This window comes from Larus michahellis, chromosome Z, assembly GCF_964199755.1.
Source record: "Larus michahellis chromosome Z, bLarMic1.1, whole genome shotgun sequence".
In the NCBI taxonomy this organism is placed as follows: Eukaryota; Metazoa; Chordata; class Aves; order Charadriiformes; family Laridae; genus Larus; species Larus michahellis.
In genome coordinates this window covers 39182086-39204591 of record NC_133930.1, presented here as the reverse complement: position 1 = coordinate 39204591, position 22506 = coordinate 39182086, and positions in this window count along the sequence as shown.

Sequence of the window (22506 nt, the reverse complement as noted above, 5' to 3'; positions counted from 1 at the left end):
TTTTCCTGTGCATTTCACAAGTTATTTGACAAAAGTCTTTCAGATATTTTCAATAAGCTAAATAATTGAAGCAAATAATTGAAGGAGCTGACAGCGATATTTTGAGCAAGCTGGCAGGTTGTATTTTGTTTTGTTTATTTGATTATGATGTGTGAAGTTCAAATTACTCCCACCCCCTTGACTTTCTCCATGTCAGTAGGACACTACCAGTCTTACTTCACTGCTGTCAGATGTTGGCCAAAACCTCTGTTTACACTCTTTTTCTGGGACTGTTTCCCTTGTCTATTAATGAGTGTGGCTAATTACAAGCCATTTATACTGAAAAGCTGGAAACCTGGTGCACCTAGCTGAGTCTTTTGAAGTACTGAAATAACCTAGAAAGCTGGGTAACACAGTTTTAGAGCATCTTTATAAGTAAGTTTTTGGCATTTTGCCAGTGAAGAAAATAGCACAGCAGCATTTACTGCAGGCCTGTAAATGTAGGAATCAGTGTGTTACAGGTATTTTGTAAGACTCTCTTCCATGTTGACTCTTTTTTCTAATTTGCTTTCTCAATAATTGGATTATTATCCCATTTTCATCATGGTAGTGTTTCACCTCTTTTTTATTTTTTTAGTCGTATTGTCTTTCAGGCCTGTGTTTCTACTTTCAGAGTGATCTGACTTGAGGGCATTGTGCTACAACTCATTTCAGGAGCTGTTTGCATTTGCTTTTCCTACTTCTTAGTGGGTGGGGAGAACTTGACTCATTGTCTTCCTGAAGCTGGAGTGAGTCACCAGCTGAGCTACAGAGCTTTATTGCACAAAACCCTTACACTAAAAAAATGTAATTTAATTGGAGGGAGCTTTAGTGTTTATTTTTAAGTTTTTAACTGTAACTGCATCGTTTGTTTCACAAATTTGTAGCAGTTTGTATATTGTTTATTGTTGACCTGGTATTGTTTATTCAGAAGCGGCAAAGCGTACAGCTTCTGTTGTAATATAAATGAGAAAAAAAGAAATGTTTTTCTTTACTTTTACACTCAATGTGACATCTCTCCGATACTGCTACTGTTACTATTTTGATATAGTAGTCGACATAGTATGGAATACAGTTGTTGCTTAGAGAAACAGAAATGTTCAGTAAATGTAGAAAAGAAAAATAGACGCTTTTGGTAAACTGCCAGATTTGGCTTTGCCAAATATTTCTCTGGAGGCTGGTGATGTCAGCTCCTGTGGGCAGATGGAGTTTTCCCAAGCAATTCATCCTACACAGGTTGATAGCAAAAAGGGTCAGGAATTTTGTTGGAGGTTGGGAGAAAGGTCAGAGGCCTTTACGTCCATTTCAGAGGCTTATGCCTCCCCTGCTGTAGCTCTTTGTTTGTTCTACCTGTGATGCCTTAAAGAAGACTTAAGTTTTGGGGCATTAGGGAGAGGACCGTTCTACCCACATTCAGCCAAAAAAAAACATTTTACAAGTGACCTTCAGATTATCTTTGAGATAAATGTTAAGTGGAAATTGATGCTAGCAAATTGCATTGTTATGAAATAGTACTATCCTGCAGGAACTCCTGAGTGTACTAAGTCAAACAATATGTCATAAAACAGAGTTCTGACTATTTCATACCAGGACAGTCATCCATTTTGAGCCAGCTGATAGCAAGCCAGAACCACCTGGAATCTGTCTCTCTCATCTTTTGCACCTTGTGACTTCATTGATCTTCAGTAGCTTTTATCCACGGCCTACAAAACTGAGGAGAAACACATTACTCCATTTCCTTAGACAGGCAGGACCTGCAGGGTAATCAGCTGTACTCAGATTTCAAGTAATAGAGACAGGGATATAGATGATATAGATCTAAGAGCATGTAATGTCACCCCTGTATGAGTTACAGCAGTCCTACAGAAGGCAGTAATACTTCCAACAAGACATCCCAGAGCATACGCAGTACTTCTTCCACTAACACACATTTACCAATTCCTGTACAAATTCCTGTTTTAGAAAGCATGTCTCAGTTACATTATTCAGGAAAATATCTCTTCTGCATACTGAAGTATAGTGCCTCCTCAGACCTCCGTCTCTGCGACAGTACAACAGATTAGATTTTCATTTCAGTGGAAACAGCTATACTTTCTATGCATTTGCACTTAATCTGCATGATTCTAGATAGGTCCATTGAGATTCGGATTGCTGTCATGGATATCCCCATGTTCCTATACCATGGGCTGGGTGGCATAGGTCTTCAAATCTAGAGACAAAACTTCTTTTTTAGTCTCATATTTAAAGAAAAAAAAGAAAAAAGGATATTCATAAGACAAGTAATCAAAACTGTGTAATATCTCATATGGCTTCTCTGTTAAAGGGTTTATTTTCATTAATGTGTTATTTCACATTCAGACCATATTTCAGCTGCAGACGTTTTTGCAAGCTTGCAAGTAGGGAAAAGATTGGACAACACACATTTGTGTCTTGATACTGATTTAAAATAGTTCATAAATATTTTTGAGGAATTTTCTAACTAGCATTAATTGCATTTGGTTTTGTACTGCACAACATATTTATCTTTCACGTCTCTCTTTCATCATGGATTAGCCAATAATTTGTGAGTGCCTCATGAAATACTGAATTGGCATTGATCCGCTGGCAACAGGAGCTCCATGCTTTAATCAAACATGCACCTGTTTCCATAATTATCTCTAATACTTACTATTCACTTAATTGCAGTATATATCTTTTTGTAGCTCCAGAGATTTCTAGAAGTGCAAAGGGATTTTCTGAGTCTCATGGTAAACCAAACCTTGGCTACCAAGAAGACACAAAATGTAAATGAACTGCCCCCTACATAAAGAAATAAAAATAGCCCATGCTGTACTAGAAACAAGCAGAACAGCTGTAGTTGAAGTCCTGTCCTGTCAAGATGCCATCATTTTAGGAATTAGAAGTCCCATTCAGCTTAAATGAGCTCAAGTTTCGTCACTCAATTTAATGGAACCAGGAATTCATCTTAGGGATGCAGGTTGAGAAATGCTCCCAGAAGCTTTTTGAACTTGCCAGATTGCCTTCCAGGCATAAGCCCTGACTCCACTATGGTTGTGTGCCAAATTAATTTATATGGGGAAAATCTGGACCTTCTAGGAAGCCTCTAGAACAAAAAAGCTTTGGAAACTCTGGTTACACAAATCCTCCTCCAAATCTCTGTAAAGCAAAACAGACTTGTACAATGATGAAGTTGTGACAAAAATAGTAAATCACTGGGGAAGGTATACCTCGGTGCACGTGCAGTGGAAAGTACTAAGGGTACAAGACAAAGAAGTAGGAACACAAAAGCTTTTTACTGTCCTATGGAGGCTATAATGCTAATCAGAGGGTGTGTATTAGAAGTGGCATTCAAGAGAAGGGAACACAAATGACAAATATTTACTTTAAACAAATAAATAATGTATGATTGCTGTGTAAAGCTCAGCACCCTTAATGGAGAAAAGTCTTGTGAAAATAAATAAAAAAAACAAACAGAGGAGCTGGTGGCATGTCACGACTGATCCTACGAGCAGTGGACCTTGGCAGTGTCTCCCAGTGAGACCAAAAAGCAGGATGAGCAGTCCTCTGTATTTCAAAAGAGACTGAGCCCTGCTGCAAAATTACACTGTTGTAACTTCAAAGAAATTAGAGACAATACTAACTAGCAAAAAGCTAATAAGCAGATAAACCACCTGTGGTGTTGCAATATGTAGGTTAAATTTAGCTATCTGGGGCGTTAAAGCTTATTTGGCGTTCTGAAATTGATTTGATTCTCTTTACATCTTCTGCCATTTCTAGGTTCTCTTTTCCCTTTAAAGAAAATTAAGTATTAAACATTTCCAATATCTCCTTAGCAAACTGTGCTGCTTGGTTGTTGAAATGAATACCAATGGGTGGGTCTATTGACAATAAATATCCAAGTTAAAAGAATAAAACATATCTTACTCCTCATCTAAAACAAGGAGCAAGTATCATACTCTGAAGCTTCAGAATCTCCTCAGTCAAGCTGAGACCTGTTTGGAGTGGCACAGACCTTGGCTCCCACTACCACACAGAAACAGGAATGACATAATAAATGAATAATAATAAATGAATAATAATAAATGATGTTTTGCTCATTGTCTACATTTTGGGTGTGATAAGGACAGTCAGAAAAAAATGAGGATATTAGACATTCCATTTTCTCTTGTAATACCTGACCCTAACTGTTCCGATTATTAAAAGAGGGATTGTTGTGGTTAAGAAAAGTCGTCCAAGAGATCTTGGGTATTACTATTTCACTGAGTAGCTTACCTGCCAAAATTCAGAGAGCAATTTCTATGCAGAACAGACAGAACTAATTTACAACTAGTGAGTCACAGCAAAATTTACTTGCTTCTATGGAACATTAGAATAGTTGCATCTCAGACAAAATGAGATGTAATTTTTTCTGGTTTCCTCCATTTTATGTGTTTTAACCTCAATTTAAATATAAACCCATTGTTGACTTTCAGCAAAAGAATTTGCATCTGGGAGACCTGTTACAGACTTCTGTATTCCGAAGTTGAACAGCAATTGCTTGTTGTGCTTACAGCTAAAAACCCAGAAAAATCCTGGTTCTGTGTTTCAGTTTTACTCTAGACTGTGTTGCTTCAAGGCTGTTGCTGACTGGGAAGAAATAACATATAGAGCATAATGGATGACATGGTGCAAACCATAGTTATTCATGAGAAATTTTAAAAGGTTTGGTCTTATTTCTATTTCAAAGAGAAGAAACTTCAAGGCATGTTTGTATTTGTTGTAATTTGTCCCATTATAGAACTGCCTAAAGGTACATAACTCACAGCTTGATTTGCATCTGAGTTTCCTCAAAGGGGAAAGGTGCAGATGTGACATTTCAAATGTGGCGCAATTCTATACTACAATAAATTATTTATCCCTGGAGCTGCTACAAGGTTTTCAAGAGAATCAAAATGATTGGAAATATACAGAGAGGAACATGAGATTCCTAGCCCTAGAACTTTACCTTCTCATAATTATGCATGAAATATTATTGATAACAAAATACCAGAGGCAAGAATAGCAGAGGCAAGAATGGAATAGTGAGTCCCAAGATGATGGTGATTTAAGAAAAAGACGTATATGTAATTGATTACTAAAGGGATTTTTTGAAGGATGTTTTACGTAAAAATGTAGAGAAGGTTTTTCATGTAAAGATTCTTCCTAACGTAAGATTAGCAAGAACACTAGCCAGAGCAAAAGTACTGAAACGAGAGATCTTAAGATATCTGTGGCACAGCCAAACTGTTTTATTCTGTTTGTTTAACAGCTAGCACAATCAGGTCCTAGTTCAGGACTGGGGCTACTACACACCCCTTAAATATTAAGGAAAGCAAGAAAAATTACAGTGAATGTTAAAAAATTGAAGTAGAAACCTAAAGTACCATAGTTAAATATAACTTGGAGTCAAGTCTTTTTCTGTTTTGCCAGTTTCCTTTTTTTAGCAGTAGTTGTAGCGCTAGTTGTACGTCATACATTATTTCACTGCTGTAAAAGAATTGGAAACATAATCTGTCAAAAATGTTTTGATTTTTATAAGATTCCAATTTTTTAAAACCAAACACCCTCAATTGTTCAGATGGTTGCTTTTCTCTTGTTTTTTTTTCTCCTTTTCCATTCTTTCTTCTTTTTTCCACCTGTAGCAAGATGCAAAAGAGGAACAAAAAAGACAAAAGTATACCCTTATATTTTTGTTTTTGTAAAAAGAAAAAGTACAAAAATATTCCTTTTATATAAGGAACTCTTTCAGAGAAGGCTGTAATCGAAGTCCCATATCATGCTATATTCTTCACATTGCAGTGAAGCAATAACATATTCAAAATAGAACACTACAGAAACTCATCATACAAATGAATTAGTTGTGGATTATTTGGAAAAAGATTCCCAATCATGCTGCCTCCTATAAACCCACAGTGAAACTCCTTGTTGAGTTAGTGATACCAAAAGCCTTCTTTTCGGACTACATTCTAAAGGCAAGCTCCTGTTTTTAATCCTTTCTGACATAAGGGTGGGGTGCAGAACAATAGCAGTGAGGTAGAAACCCTGAGCCACGGGTGTCACCTGCCTAAGCTGGATCACACCAGCCTGAAAACAGTTTATTCTGTATTTGCTTTTGCAACTGCTAAGTAGTACTTGCTTCTCCCAGTTCCTGCTGCTCTATTGTTCCTATTACTATAGGAATATATCACAAGTTATGTGCCTGGAGTTACTCCAAGAGAACAGCACATTTGACCTACAGTTCAAAACAACCTGCCTGTCTCATTAGCTGAGACCAGTCTGAGCACAATGGTATTGTCAGTGATAAATGTGGCTTTTTACCTTTAATTAGCAGAGGAGGGAGATGGCAATATACTTCCATGAAGCAATCCTCCAAAGCAGGGCAAACTTTGCTCTAATGTAATAACAGTCTCATCTGGAAGCATTTAATAACTCTGTTTATGTGAAATTAGGGCTGAAATTGCATAGAACACCCCTTTATATCTTTACTAGTTTCACCACTACTGAAAATGTAGTAGTAGTATCATGTTTCACATTCTTTCAGGTGAAACAAGGAAGTATGGACATTTGCAACACATTCTACTGAAAACCTTCTGATCTTCTGAACATTTGTGCTTTCAGGTGTATCACACCTGAAACAACCCAAAAACAACTTAGCTGTCTTCTACAGCTTTGAGTTTCACCTAATAAGTTTTGGTCTCCTGGCAAAACAGACATGGCCACAGGAAAGAGTGAGGAGAAAACTGATCCGTAACTCCCGTTTTATTTTCTGCAGGTATCTTATTGCCTAGTGAAGCTCTTGCATTTTTAAGATTAAATATTTATGTGCACAGTGTGGGAGGCTGTCAGAAAATACCAGAAGTTAACTCTCACCTCTGTGGAAGCACTGACCCTGAGAAACAAACAGATTACAATGGATGAAGGTAATTTTTTAGGACATGTTTATTTTGTAAAAAAAATTGTTCGTGTATGTTAAACTATGGCACACTGTTGTTGAGAGCGGAAGGGTAGAGCCAGGCCACTGCTATATTAAACAAGCTGAGTGAAAAGTGTGAAGAGGATAACCGTCTATTTGTAATCTTCTCAGCTGTCCGTGAAAGTCAAGGAAAAAAAGAAACCACTGATATGAAAGATGTACTAAAAGAGCCAAGTTGTTTACGTGGCAAAAAGATCCACAAGTGAATGAAGATAGTTTTGAATACAGCTACCTATTTTTCAAATGCTGTCTTGGTTATCTAGGAAAAAGTATATTTAAGTGGTAGTGACTAACTGGAAGGTTGTGTACGTGCATTTATAAATGCTTAGAAAAGCATGATAAATAAAGGCCACTTAGTAAAACCATTCTGGGATTTACAAATATTTTATGATTTTTCAGAAAAACGGGATTTCAACATGCTGATGAGTATTATTTCATCCATGGCAAGTGGTTATGTGTGCTCATATTTATATATTGTGTCTCCCTTTAGGGATGTTGTTTCAAGAAATATAATGTTAGAAAATAAACTAGAAGGATTGTACAAGGGAATGATCAAAAGGCTAATGAAAGCAGCTTCTGGTGAAAGACTGAAAAGTGGGTTTGGTGGGCTAATAATGTAAGAAGCTTTCCATTCTTTCTCAGAGGAACGAGTTCAGAAGTCTTCAAAGGCCTTCAAAGTAGTTGTAGGACAAGAAGCAATGAACCTAAATTTAAGGGAGGGAGTTTCAGTTGGACTTTAAGCAAAAAACATGCTAACTAAAAGGGCATTTAACAAGAAACTAGATAAGTGATAAAAAATGGGTTAAGTAGTTAGTCCTACTTTCTTTTCTATGATATATTTTATTTAGCAATATTTTTTTGAAAGCTTACACCTTTGCTCAAATTGTCCTTTCCCTGCTGCTTATTTCTTCCCTGAAATTTTAACTCCTATTTGCTGAAAAGAATCATTTGCAAGGCAAATAATTTTACCAGAGGTTTCTGACTCAGAGAAGAGAACTTAATGCCACAATAAAAGGATAAAAATTTATATTGCCAATTTTTGTGGTTTACCTACTAGATTTTCCACAGAGATAACATGTATCCTGACTGTGACATCCTAAAATTGTCATTGAATTGCAGCTGTACTCTTAAAATAATTTTTGTTATACAGAATATCTCTTACAAGATGATACTATTCTGAGTGTTCAAACTTCAGGGCTTTTTTGGTACACACCCTGGGTTGGCCATATTTGGGAACTAGCAGGTAACCAAGGTTGGGCCTCAAAAATTAAAATATTCAGCATCTACGGTCATTTTTAGTTTGAGACATTTATTGCATATGCATTTAGGGGTTTAGATAAGTGAAAGCAAGAAGGCCAGATTCTGTGAGTGCTTTTCAAGGGCGTGTAATTAAAAGGTGAATGAACAGTTATGCAAAGCCTTTAATAAAAGCAGGATGGTTTGCCTTGCACCACCTTAGGGAGCAGGCTGCTGAAAAGTTGTGTCAGGGAAAGATGAGGAACATTTGTGGCTGTTTCTATGCAACTTGCAGATCTTGTCCATAAATCATGAGGGAACAGTCTGCTCTTACCTAATATTAACAAACGCATTTGAACCCTTCCCACACACATTAGTAAAAGTACTTTTTTCTCAGATGTCAAATATACTTCTTAAGCATTGTTCTTAAAATTTAAATGCATTACTAAAGATGGAAATTAAGGGAAGATTGCCATGGCTGATTTAGACATGAATAGCACTCCATTAGTGGGGCATTGTGATCTGTTTGTATTCTCAAGCAGCTGACTAATGAATGAGCAAAGACTGGGAATACCATGAAATACCAAGTCTACCAATATGAATGGAATAGCTGTGTCTATAAATAAACATACAAGCACACATCATTTTCCGAGGAAAGTTAAATCTAGATTCTCATCTTTGCTCCAGTATCTCTGTGGCTTATAGTACAAAATATATGCCTTTACTTTGATTTTCAAGAGGAAAATAATGATAACATGGACAAAATACAGCAACAAAAAGCCTTGCTGTCTGTGATAACAAGCTGTAATATTAACTGTTGACATAAAAGTTTTGTTCCAAATCGGCAACTTACTAGCTGGTAACTTCTATATATATTCTTCTTCATGCCAATATGCTACATCAGGATAATTAAGAATTTTTAATGTTAAAAGAACTCAGCTGACTGACTTTGTAACCTTCTCTCACGCCAGAAGTTAAGAACAAGTTAAACAGCACTGTCAACTCTGTTAGGTAATGCCATTGGGCAAGGCTGCTTCTTAAGGTAGTGTAACCTGAGAATGTTAGAGAAAAAAATGTGGTTTGACCAGAATGCATGAGAAGAAAAACTTGCGTAAGGCATTTGCATCTGGAAAAAATACGAGTTGTACCTTGGGACAATGTAAACAAAACTGTATCTGTAAGATACTGTCAGAGTTCATTGTTACGTTACTTTCAGGGGATGGATGGAGTTATAAAAGATATCCTTCTCAGAGGATGAATCTTCAGATTAACAACACAAAAGCTGAATTCATATAACAGCAATCGTTGCTATAAATGCAGGCTTAAGAACAAGCTGATATCAATGTGATGCAGTGCTCAATGAGAAAGAAGGGCCAGCCTGTAGGTAAATAGGAGAGGCAGCTACTACTCCATCCACAACAAGAGACGAGTCCCCAGAAGGCCCATTTTCAACCACCCAGCTATGCTGAATATTGCAACTACATTCTCTTGCTTGGCTGGTTGCATGAGTGACCAGCAGCAGCATTAAAAATAACCATTTCCACTTTCTTCTAAGCAACAAAGAGAAACAATGTGGTCTTGATTATCAGTGCTCATTTGTTCAGGGCATTGGATAAACAGTTATTCTTTATCCACATCAAGTTTCATACCTCCTTTTCCACATAACAAAGGGAGAAACGGTCTGTAGGTCTGCCCAAGCTAAAGAAGCAGTCATCTTCTCTTTCACTATGGCTCTTCTATTTTAAAGACACTGCCACCAACCCTAAAAGTCCTCTCTCCCACTACCCTTCTGTGTCTTACATCAGAGCACAGAGGGTAGGATAGGCTTCATTCATCCCGTTGACGCTTTTATAAGAAGCCCTGGTGTATGCACGTGCATTACACCTATGCATTACACGTGCATAATGTCTAGATGTGGCGCTTCAGGGCATGCTCTAGTGGCAGAGATTGTAGGTTGTTTGGTTGGACTCGATGATCTTAAGGGTCCTTTCCAACCATGAAGATTCTGTGATTCTGTGATTATAGAGAATATTGAATAGCAGAGAGTCTGTATATTGCTAAAACAGTCCCGTAACAAGGAGCAATAAAGAAGCTTACCCTCAGACAGCCCCCCTGCACAAATTTATTAAAAGAACATTTGTTTTATATATTATATATATTCTTATGTCATTGCAGATAACCGTTTTGTGACATACGGCTACTTCTCAAAAATGAGTGGGTAAAATTAGAGGTATTACTCACAACACAGGGGTGGGGCCCAGACCTAGTACTAAGTTAATTTGCCCCCCCGCTCCTCACAAATCACAGATCTCACCAAATTCCTGCCCTGGCAAGGTTTGAGAAATTGCTGTGAACGCTAAATTCACTCCACTACTTTGCCATTTTGATGAAAATTGTAGTGTTCTATGCCTGGGTCATACAATAAGACACGCAATGACTGTTAAATACTTTTAAGAAGAAACAGATGCAAAGATATTCTTGCTTTTCTATATTCTTTTTTCTTCCATAGCCTTGAAATGTCTATTTATTGCATGGAAATTAAACTGTGTGGGCTTTATCATACTCATATAGTGAGATGCATTAATAATTTAACTGTGTGCATTATTGATTTAAATACTGCATTTGTGGAGTCAAGGAAAGATACCATACAAACCTGGGTGATTTCTCCACCCTTTTACAGCATCCTTTCTCTGATGTCTGGAGTACCTCTCGGTAGAATAAGCTGTGCTTTGTGTTCCAGCAGTTCGCAGCCACGTAACACACTTGCAAAACTTGCAATTTCAGTGTTATTACCTGTCTGATGATTTACAGAGACTCTCAGAGCTCCATTATCAGAGCTGGTCTGGATTGGCTCTAAGTATAACCAGAAGCCAAGGAAAGCTCGCCCTCATTTTGAGACCACAGGCCTGTTTTAGCTGTTTCCCTGTATCTTATATGACATTTAGCATGCAACATTGCAGTTAGTAAAGTACCAAGATTCATCAGAATTTGCTGTGTAGGGAATCTCCAGAGGAGCAACCCTATACATCTGTGAGATGGCTCTTAATCCCTAATATACTAAGAATTTATTTAGTTATTTTTTTTCATCTGAATGACATTAAATTACTAATACTCTTGCTGGCAATACTCTATGTAAAACATCCCCCACTGTGGACTGAATACTGAGACATTAGATTAAAACTGGTTCAAAGACACAAAAGCTCCATGTGAGGTTGCAATACTAATTTTTTCTTGGCTATATGCAGATCATGAACGTGCTCTATCAGAATAAAATAACTGATCTTAATGTGTCTCTATGGAGATTTTCTTTAAATAATCTACTTTAAATACTAGAGAGTGTGACTTTCTCCTTTTACCATAACACATGATAAATAGGAGTTCCTGACGATCTTTTCTAAATTCCCTTAGATGCATTACTATCTGTAGTATGCATATTAACTGAATCTATGTTTTTGTTTTGTTTTATTTGTTTAACAAAAAGTTACACTAACTACTGGAATAAGAATTACTTTTTCAGAATATGTGATTTGATGTGGGGTTTTTTTCTGTTACCATTTTTTGTTTGTTTGTTTTTTTCACCTTTACTTAGACCAGTATTCCTATTTTGAAGAAAGTATTCCCCTGTCATCACAATCCTGGTTCTGGAAGAAGAAAAAGAATTCTGTTTCTCATGCCACTAAAAACCAAAGCAAAACAGGTAATGTTAGCCTCTTTTATTTGCAAATGTTTGCACAGACCAAATGGTTAGAAAACTATTGAACGGCATATGGCACCACTATAATGGAGGCATGGGGTTTATTAATTATCCACCAAACTTTTTAAGCAATAAGATATAACCTAATGAAGCGCAGCCTGAGAAAAAGATGTCAGGCTCTCCCACTTGGCTGGTGGTCTGGATCACTCCTTTCAGCAGCTAAACTGTAATGCTTTGCTTTAATTGCAGATATAACACATGTGGAGCTGGGAGCACCATCTTAGACCAGATTGGAAACCTTTTAGAGGCCACAAAAACAGGACTGCAAGTTTGAGGTCTCTTGTCCCTCAGACTGGAGGTAGTGTGGCTGAGACAACAACACATATCTGACTTTTGGAACATTACTGACACCAGTCTAGGTTTTTTATAAAACTAATCTATTCTGTCCTAGTTTTAGTCCAGGGGTCCAAGCAAATTCTCAGCCATTCCATTTTTATATTTCAATGTGTGTGTGAGAGGGAAATACAAAAGAGCATTTGGAAGAGTAGGATCTGGCTGTGTCATACCAATAGCTAGTTTCAGACATGACCTTAGAATGACACTGACCAGCACATTGGCATTGTGATAGAGCAAGTGTCTTTGAGATTGGAAGACTAATGGTGTGATTTGTCTTTCCATGCAGGGCTTTAGTGTACATTACAATAGTCCCTGGCCCAGTTTTTTTCATGTGCCAGCTAAATCTTTGTGTGTTATGATGAGACAATTGTGTGTTAGCAGTCACCATGCCACTTGAGTAGAAAATTATGAAACTGTATGAAACAGTATCTGTTTGAGTGACTAAATGCTCGACTTGCTGGAACTAGCCAGCCTAGGTGGGTCCCTAGGTAGTTTTGGGACAGAACATGAATATACCTGCCACCTATGTGAACATCAGTAATAGCATTGCAGTATCCTTAAAACTGTAAATAATATAGCTGTTAAACACATGGCTCCACCTTACCCCAAGGTTAGTTTGAGACCAAACAATTCAGTGACTCCAGATGTGGAAAAGTGACTGATCTAGAAGGTTCAACATAGTTTAAAGAGGAAGACATAATACCTCTGTTAACAAGCTATACTACTATTTAAAAAAACAGAACAGAGATATTTTTGTGGGGCTTTGTCATTTTTTAACTCCATGAAACTAAACTTGATTACATAGTAGTAAAGAAACAATCCTTACATCACTTTTTCTCTTTCAAAGATGAGAAGAGGGAGACACAAGAGCTTTTTTTACATCTTGAACTGATACTGCATGCAATAGAAGTAACTGATTCAAAATACAATCCTCTTTGCTTTGTCGTTAGCAAATTTCAGAACTCAAGAAATAATTGCCTATAAACTTTGCAGGATTTAACAACGTCAGCTGCATAAGAATCTCAGAGGTGAGAGGCCAGGACAGAACTACATTAATTCAGCTCCTACTGAAGTCAATGAGAATTGAAGTTATTCAGGGTATTGACTGCTAAACTTTTAATTCTTTAGGAAATGCAAGTAAAACCTCACAACGATCAAAAATCAGGGAATAAGAAAGATATTTTGCTACTGCTTTTCTTGTGTCTTTTGGTTTTTTGGTTTTCTTTTTTCTGTCATTTGGATACAATCAAATTAGGCTGTTGGAACACTGATTCCTGTTACTCTGATTGTTTCTGATATCTGATCCAGAATAAAATCAGGGAAAAAACTGTGAAATTAGAACTGACTTTTCTGAAAAAAATTTCACAAGAAAATGTACAAGGGGAGGGTGAGTTTATCAAAATCATAATCTTGTGTGGGGATACTGGGACGTTAAACACATAACAGCATTCACAGTGGACCTAGAACAGAAATTGTTATCTGCACGAGAGAGGGATCTACTCCAAAATGTGCATTACCCAAAAAGTTAAGGCAAGAATTTATGTTCTCATTCCACTCAGATTAGGAAGTTAAATGTCAGGTTATGCTTCAGTGGATTAGTACACACATGGGAAAGCTCAGCCCCATGGCACTCCTTTCTGCCTTTCTTCTCATGCTAAAACTTCCATGCATGCTCCATGAGCCAATTTCCTTACTACCATGCAGAGTGGGTCTGCCTGTAAAATTTTCTGAAGCTAGTTGCAATAATGCAAGACTTGCATAGGCCCGAGGCAGGTTCTCATGACTGCTACTCAGATGTTTATATTATGGGGCAACCACACCACATGATGGCTGGCTTGCCAGTGCTTTTTGTGCACTGCTTGTGATCATTAAAAATACAAAAATTTTGAACATGACTACGTGTGTGCATGTTGCCTCAACTTACAGCTCTTCTTACGCAAGGAAACTGCAGACCTCCCCGGCTTTATACACACTATCTTACCCCAAAGTCTCCATGCTTTTAAATCAAAGCTTGTTACAGTGATAAAGTTGGCATGCAGCTATTCCTGGGCATGAAGATCCCATTTCACAAGGTCCAATCCTCTGAGATGTACATCGCTATTGAGATCCTGAGCGTACTAGCATTTCAAGGGGATTGCTCTGGTGTGCCTGCAATTATATCATAACTGGTCATCTTGTCCTACACCTTTTCCATTTGGTAAACTCACAGATAAACTTGGAGTTAAATGTAAAGACTGGATTACAATCAGTCTCTTGTTTTCTTGAACTCTGTAAATATATTGCCCTGTTCAATACACAATGGAAATACCTTACCAACAGAGAATAAGAAATTTTGTTGTAGGCTAATTTTTCCTGACTAAAAAGGAAAGAATTTCCTGAGAAGTGAAACAGATGGTATAAAGATGTGCTCGTAAATATTTTAGTTGATGTGGACGGTGATTTTCTCAAAAGGTAACAGTATATCTTGAGATTATGCTAATGTGGACAAATAAAATCATATTAATTATTGTATCTGGACTTTGTGACCAACTTGCACTAAATTCTTACTTTTGATATTTATTTTACAGGGTAAAAAATTAAATGTATTATATAATAAGTCTTAACAGATATCAGTGTTTTCTGGAGAGATGTTATGCCCTTCGCATAGCCCTTTCTATTTTACCTCAGACCTGTTTGCTGCAGGCAATTAGATACAGTCAGATCAAATAACTCTTAAAAAAGTTACACTGCCTTAGGACAACAATTGGATTGAATACAGTCCCGGTGCAGTCAAAAGAGGTTTTCATCTTCCATGGTTTTTCCATCTTTTTCCCATCTTTTTTCCCTTCTGTCTCACAAATGGAAGTGGTTGCTGGAGGACAAGCAGCACAGGAAAGTCTCTTCTTCATAATATTAGTCAATGTCATCTTGAAGATTTTGATCTTATAGTGAAAAAAATCCCACAGATTTTAAATATACAGGATTCATGTTCATGTGTGAATTATTCAGGTTGTACTTTTGGTACAATGACTGTAATTTTTCTTTTGTGTTACATTTGAACTGATTGCTATTATCTTATAAGTTCTATAAGACACACAGTTTTGAAGTTTAAATCTGTATATTTTCTCCAATAGTTGAGTACTGCTGAGTGGTTGCTTCTGGCAAAAGAAGCTGGTTATTAGTCAATATGAAATTAAAATTCTGTAGAAAAAAATTGTACGGTTGCCTGTAATTCTGTATTACTCTGAAAAGACCTATCAGGCACAACTTCCTTGTCATAAATTGTCTTTTCCTTTTTGTAGAACATTCCTGTAACTACAATAGCAGCTTTTATACCTATCAACTAAGTTACTGCTAAGGATGCAAAACATAAGACATATTTCATAACTGCAAAGAAATTAACAGTTGCCTTTGCTCTGAGTTCCTCTGAAACATTCTTTTTATGTAACAACACACAACATTGCACATCTGCTATGTCTTTTCTCTCATCTGTTTTCAGGAGGGATTTGTTATGAGGAAAGAGGAAATTGAGAGTGCAGTGCAATGCCATTTTTTATGTTTTACATTGTTTTGATCACTTAAAAATGCAGATTCTAATATGCAAATACTTTTAGAGCATGAGGAAAATGTGTCCTTAGAAGGCAATATTATAATATTTTAATAATGATATAATAGGATCATGTTTTCCCATGCTGGCATGCTTTGATGTCTTTATTTTTTTGGGGAAAAAATTCTCTGGCTCTGGGAAAACAAAAGATAAAAGCTATGAGACTTTGGAGCTACATCCCCCAAAATAAGTGGTCCTCTTCCGTCTTCTTTGCCTGTTTTAACAGTAATATGAAGATACTTCTATTTATGTCCATCTTTCAGAATTGCTACTGGCCACTTTTATAAAAAGAAATAGCCCCCTGTCGCTAAGCAGTATATGCTGGTGCAAGGCATAAAATAGAAGTCGCTATAGCAAAAAAGTAGCTGAATGGTGAAAAATGCGGGATGTGATAAAGCTACAAGACAGACCTCAGAATTTATGCTGGATGCCTCTAGATGTTAAAGCAGTAAATTTTATTGGAGTTGGCATGAAACAGCACAGAAGTATCATGATAAGGGATCAGCCACTTTTAGCTACAACTGCATCTGAAGTGCATTGTTAATTCTTGAGCATAAGATAGCAGGCAGTGGCCTAGCTATAAACCAAGCATGCTATAAACCAGGAGACTGACTGCTCCTATTTTAAGTTGTATGTTTAATAAAAAAAAAAAAAAAATAAAATCCCTCTGTGCTTCCCAAGCATCAGTTTTTAAGTATAAATTAAAAGTTCAGCTCAACCAAGCAGCTGTGTTTCTCAGCACAGCCTGCCATCTAGGTCCTCCCCCCAGTGGAGATGTAGCCACAAACAGTTATTCATTTTCCTTCCCAAGACAGCAGATTATGCATTGATGATCTGCATTGAGGCTGATTGTTATGTTTTCTGTGCAGACTGCACAAGGCGCATGTTTACACTTCAGTGTGAGGATTATGAATGTGAGAACATTTTGTGTTTCTCATCAAACTTTTAGCAGTTATATGTACACACAGGACAACAACCAGATAACACTTGAGAGAACTAGTGACAAGAGTGCTGTCTGCTAAATTTCCATGGATGGAAGACATGAAGAAAGTTCCTGTGTTGACAGAGGAACTAAAACTTTACATGAAACTTAAAACTTCTAGGTAAAAATTATACCTGTCTAAATTTCAGAAATAGTCTTGGACATGGAAACAGTTTGATCAGGGAGCTAAGGCTGAAGGGAAATAACATTGAGATCCACTTTTGGGAGTGAGGGTGACATGGAAATTAATCATAGAATCATAGAATGGTTTGGGTTGGAAGGGACCTTTGAAGATCATCTTGTCCAACCCCCCTGCCATGGGAGGTTCCGTTAATCTTTTTAATAGTAAACAAGTCTATTTGGGTTGTACGCCAAGGAATCTGTTTGCCTCAATTTCTCAACCTGTAAGTCCCTCCTTTTACATCTTAGATAATGCTGGGCAGAAACAGACAATATGTCAGGGAAAGAAGGGATGGCAAAATGTAGTTTTGTAGAATGATCCAATCCCCCACTTCAAACCCCAAAGCTAGTTGTGCTATGTCTAAAATACTATAAAGAAATGACTGCAGGTTAAATAAAACTCTGAGCTATTTCTAATATTGTATTATTGATTACTGTCTGCGCTCTTACTCTACAGATGAAGCAGGTGTTTTCACACTGCTCATTAGAAGCATCCACTATCAAAAGTCCTGCTCTGCAAGATCAAGCATAGGTATTTCTTTACAGAGTCTTTGGTGGAAGCCCCTACTTACAAAGACAAGACTGGGGTAGAGTCCTCTGTCAGTAAAACTATGTGGGTTTGTATTTATTTTATATAATGAGGCTTTTTCCAAGTTCAAAGGAAGACACATCTAATGAAGATCTTACAGTCTGAAAAAATAGTACTAGATACCTTCCTGAATTGTGAAAGTACTTTCATTTAGACTGAGTTGTGATCAAAAGATGAATTTTTCTGGGAATCCTTTCCATTAAATTGCAGGCCAGTTAGCCTGGCCATAAAGAAAGATGGACTTTCAGCCTCAGTCAAAATAGGTAGCATCCTGACTGTATGAAGAAAGTTCATCAAAGCTTATTGAGTTTAGTCCTTTCCTTCTAAATTACTGTTATTTGAGGTGCAGAATTGAAATGGATGATAGATTAAGGTACTTTATAGTGTAATCTTATGCTCAAAAGGGAGTGTAAAAAATCCTAGTTTGTATCCCAACCACAGTAGGATCAAACATATTACAGCTTTCTCTTCACAGATACAAGTGTCTTACTAGTAAATGCTATACTCAAAAGTTGCTCTCATATCTAATCTTAGCTTAAGAGGTATTTATAAATATTTCTCTGGTGTTTCCTTCACTCTTCTGACAGTGCTTCTGTGTGTGAGTGAGAGTGCTTCTCAGTTTCTCTGATGCAGCCAGTAGCATCAAACAGTACTGTATTTGCATGTAGCCCTCATCAAATCTTCCTACTCAGACAGCACTAGAGCTTACATAAATTTGTTTTCTGGACAGAGTTTTTATGCTTCAGCTTTCTTATTGCACAGATAAGCTTAAGTGCTTATTGCATTAACTTGGATGAAAACCATTGTTTTCAGCGTCAATAAGTTTTTGCTGAACTCCCAGGCTAATATCACCTACATTTCTTGTAGGCTACTTGGAAGCTGTGCTGATTGTGGCTGGGATAGAGTTAATCTTCTTGCCTGTGTGATGTCATAGGTTTGTGAACAAAACACTGTTGATTGATAAACACAAAATGTTTTAGTTATCACTGAGCAGTGCTTACACAGTGTCAATGCCTTCTCTCTTTCTCACACTGCCCCACCAGCAAGTCAGTTGAGGCCAGCTGTCCCAGCAGCGTCCCTTACGAAGTGCTTGTGACCCTCCAGCCTACTTGCTAGGTGGGGCATGGATTAAACCACCAGAGAAGCTGGTAGCTATATAGGAACGTATTCTTGTGATGTTTCTTTAACTGGTGATAATGAGAAAAGTGACTGTCGAAAGATATAAAAAAATTCCCAACTGTGGTGATCGTGGGAGGGAAGGATTGGTAAAACCAGCTTGATCTTTGTTACAGTGCAATGATTGTTATTAAATATATTAAACTGAAATATTATACAATGATTTTAAGTTTTCTCCTTAGGAATTTTCATCAACAGTGATAAACTGTGTTCATGTCTGAAAAAGGTCTTCATTTCTACCACTTACACATAATGAAGAAAAAAGTATATATTACTAGAAAGGGATACAAAGAGACAAACAACTACTTATTTACCCTAATAAAGCACTAAAAACAAAATTAAAAGTCTTTTGGCATTGGAGCCTGCTGTGCAGGCTGCAGGTGAATCTGAGTTTAAGCTACACCTTCTGTATAGAATGGAGAGCTGCAGTCATTAGAGGATATGCTGAACCATTAGCCTAAAATGGCAGTCTGAGAAGCTCTTTGCAAGATGGAGTAGTGAGTGGTACTTTTAACACCTGCTCTGGTGTGCTGTACTTCAGTGTTCTGCAGTCACCTGCAATAGATTCCACTCTGAAAAGAAAAGCACCCAGGCAAGAAAGAAGGTAATTAAATTTCTTATGATATTTTTCTATGGGAAATGAACTTTGAAGAAAGCATTACAAAATAAGAGTATTGAGCTTTGCCATGAATGTTATTATCCATTCTAGCTGAGAAGAAGGTCAGGTGGGGGTCCTTTATCCTTAGAAAGCACAATCCCTGCTCAAACTCCATTTCTCAATCTGCCATATGAAAACGTTCTGTCAGCTTCATTAGATATATACAACTTCAACCAGTCCACGTTACTTTCAGTAGTTACTTTGCCAACATCATAATTCTTGGTGACCTCTATTACTACTGGAAAGGTAATTTTAAGGCCTTCTCAGTGTGCATAAGCCAAGTTTTCAAAGGCTTTAGGCTTTTCAGTGCAATGTTGACCAGCAGTGAGCAACTATCAACGGTGAGACCTACAGCTAGATAGGTGGAAACTCTGTAATGACATGAGTTCAGTTGCTGAACTTACAGTCACCTCGATTTTAATTCCTGTGCATGTGCTCTGATTGCTTCCTGAAAAGCCCATCTTTTGTATTTCAGTTTCATAATCAAGTATTTATTTTCTTCTTCATATGGGATTTTGCATCAAGCTGTTCTGTACGCAATGAAGAGCTGGAAAACCAGTGTCTTTCTCTATGGAAGTTACGAAGCTGGCAAGGCAAAAGAAATAAACGCATATTGATGTGTTTGCCAATTCAGCTAAATCTGACAGTCAAACCAAGATTAAATCACCAAATCGTGTTAGATTTCAAATGACATAGAAAGAGAAGACCCAAATCTATGGGTTTGCTTGATCAATTTCTAAGAAACTCCTTCAGGTTTACTTCTAAATTGGCTGACAGTTTGTACTATTTTAATCTTAAATTCATTTTGGGGCATGATGTTAAAAATCGGATTTTGCTTCATGATATCTGTTCCCAGGCCTCTCAACTGAATACCTCCTCCTAATATTTTATTAAGAATTACTTTATTTGTTTTTTCCAGAAGCATGGGTGCGAACAGTTATCCCTTCAGGCTCTCAAGTCCCTGAAGATTCAGTAAAAATTGATCCTGAAATTAAACCACAGACCACCTTTCACTCATCTGTCCCTCTACCAGGCAGTGTTATTGGTTATTCAGAGGAGATACAAGAACATCCATCATGTGTGACTAAAAGTGTTATGATTGAAGACACACCTGAGGAAGGTAAGCAGTACTTCGTGCCTCAGGTGTTCAGACTGAGAGTGTACGTTGTTGTTTTCCATGAAAGAGCAGATTGGTACCCCATTAACACACTGTAGTCTCACAGAAGCAGAACTGCATAAGCATTATAGTTCATATTGCATCATCAGTGCTGATATAGCTTGAATATGGATGGATGTGAGTATGGACTAAGTGGACTAGTTCCTGTCGTGATTCAGCATATAGATAATGGAAGTGGTTCTTAAGCTCCTCATGTACCAGAGTTGCCTGTTGGCTTTATACCCATTAAAACCAAAGCCAGAAGAACAGCACTAAATTTATTATGTGTACTGTATCTGTTATTTCTAATACAAGGTGTGCAACCTACCAGACTCTAAAAACTGTCAAGAAATGCAGTTGCAGTTATTCAGAAACAGGAATGTAGCTGCCTAATCAGTGCTGTATACTCTGATTCTAATTGTAAAGTGAGAAAGGAGAGACCTCTGGTTTGAGGAAGCTTACTTTCAAAAGGGATTAAACTACAGGCTACTGTCGTGGTTTGAATGCATTTAGAGCCAGTCTGAGTGACAGTATTGAAAAGAAAGGGAAAGAACTGTCAGAAGTATCTCGTCCCTGCCATACAACAGAATTCTGCATGAGTTAACTCACAAGAGTGGAGTGAAACGGTATATTCAGTAGTTTTGGGAGTCACATTCTCTGTGAGATGCTAAGCTAAAGAGTATGTGTGGACTGATTTTTAGCATTCATAAATTAACTTGTGGGAGTTTCAAATATTTTTCTTACCAGTGGACTGTTATAGATGGAAGGGGAACTTTGCAGTTATTTCATCAGGTGATATAGTAATGCATTTTTTCCAGTAGGAAACAATATCTGTATGTCTGTTTTCCATTAAGAGTTTAAGATTAATCTTTATCCTAGATGGAAAGACAGATCCTACAGTAGCTAATGCTGTAGTGTCTAATTTTACCAAAAGTAGGATTATGTAAAGTGGAGGCCTTTTTCAAGAATAACTGTGGCTTCAAATAGTCTCCAAGGTGATGGAAAGAAAGCCAAATATGAACAAAAAGGGTGTGGATGTGAGAGGTCAAAGTCCTTTAAGAAGTAGGTATTCCATATATAATTTAACATGTGTCCTTCACTGACATAATTCACAGATATATGTATTTAATGTATAGTGATGAAAATAACGAATTCAGAAAGAAGAATAGAGCTAAGGGTACTCTTCTCAACATACACTTATTTAGTTACGTATTTTATAAATCATCAAAACTGGCTTTTGAAAAACAAGACTTTTATGGCTGCGTGGGAATAGGATCTGGTGATTCCACCTAGTAGCTGGATAGACTATATTTTAAAATAGTACATTCTGTTACAGTATGTCCAATAAAAGCATTGTGAAGAGACAGATATTTGGTCATAGAAAATACTGCACCATGGAAGTAAATTAATATTGCTCCGGGATCTCAGGAAAGGTAGCTATACATTTGGATTTCCCCAGTGGACAAAATTGCTTAATTTCTGATAATTTTTTCATCCAATTCAGAGTCAGAATACTACTTTCAGACACTGTTCTACCTTTCACACCAGAACACCAGAAGAAGTTGCTCATGTTGGGTGTTGTGGCTTGGGTTTCTCTCAGCAGGAGTGTTGTACATATCCAGAATGCTCATTAATAAACCCGGGTCAGATATATCTCATCTAACAATGCAATCCACCCCTGCCCCTGGACACACACACACAGACCTATTTTCAAAGATATTGGGCAAAATCCAGTTTGTTTTTGTAGTTCTTCACAATAAGAGAAGATTTTGATTTAAGATGAGAAACAAGTCTGGAGTACATACAGCCTTTGGATTCAATAGGTCCCTATTTTCAGGATCAGG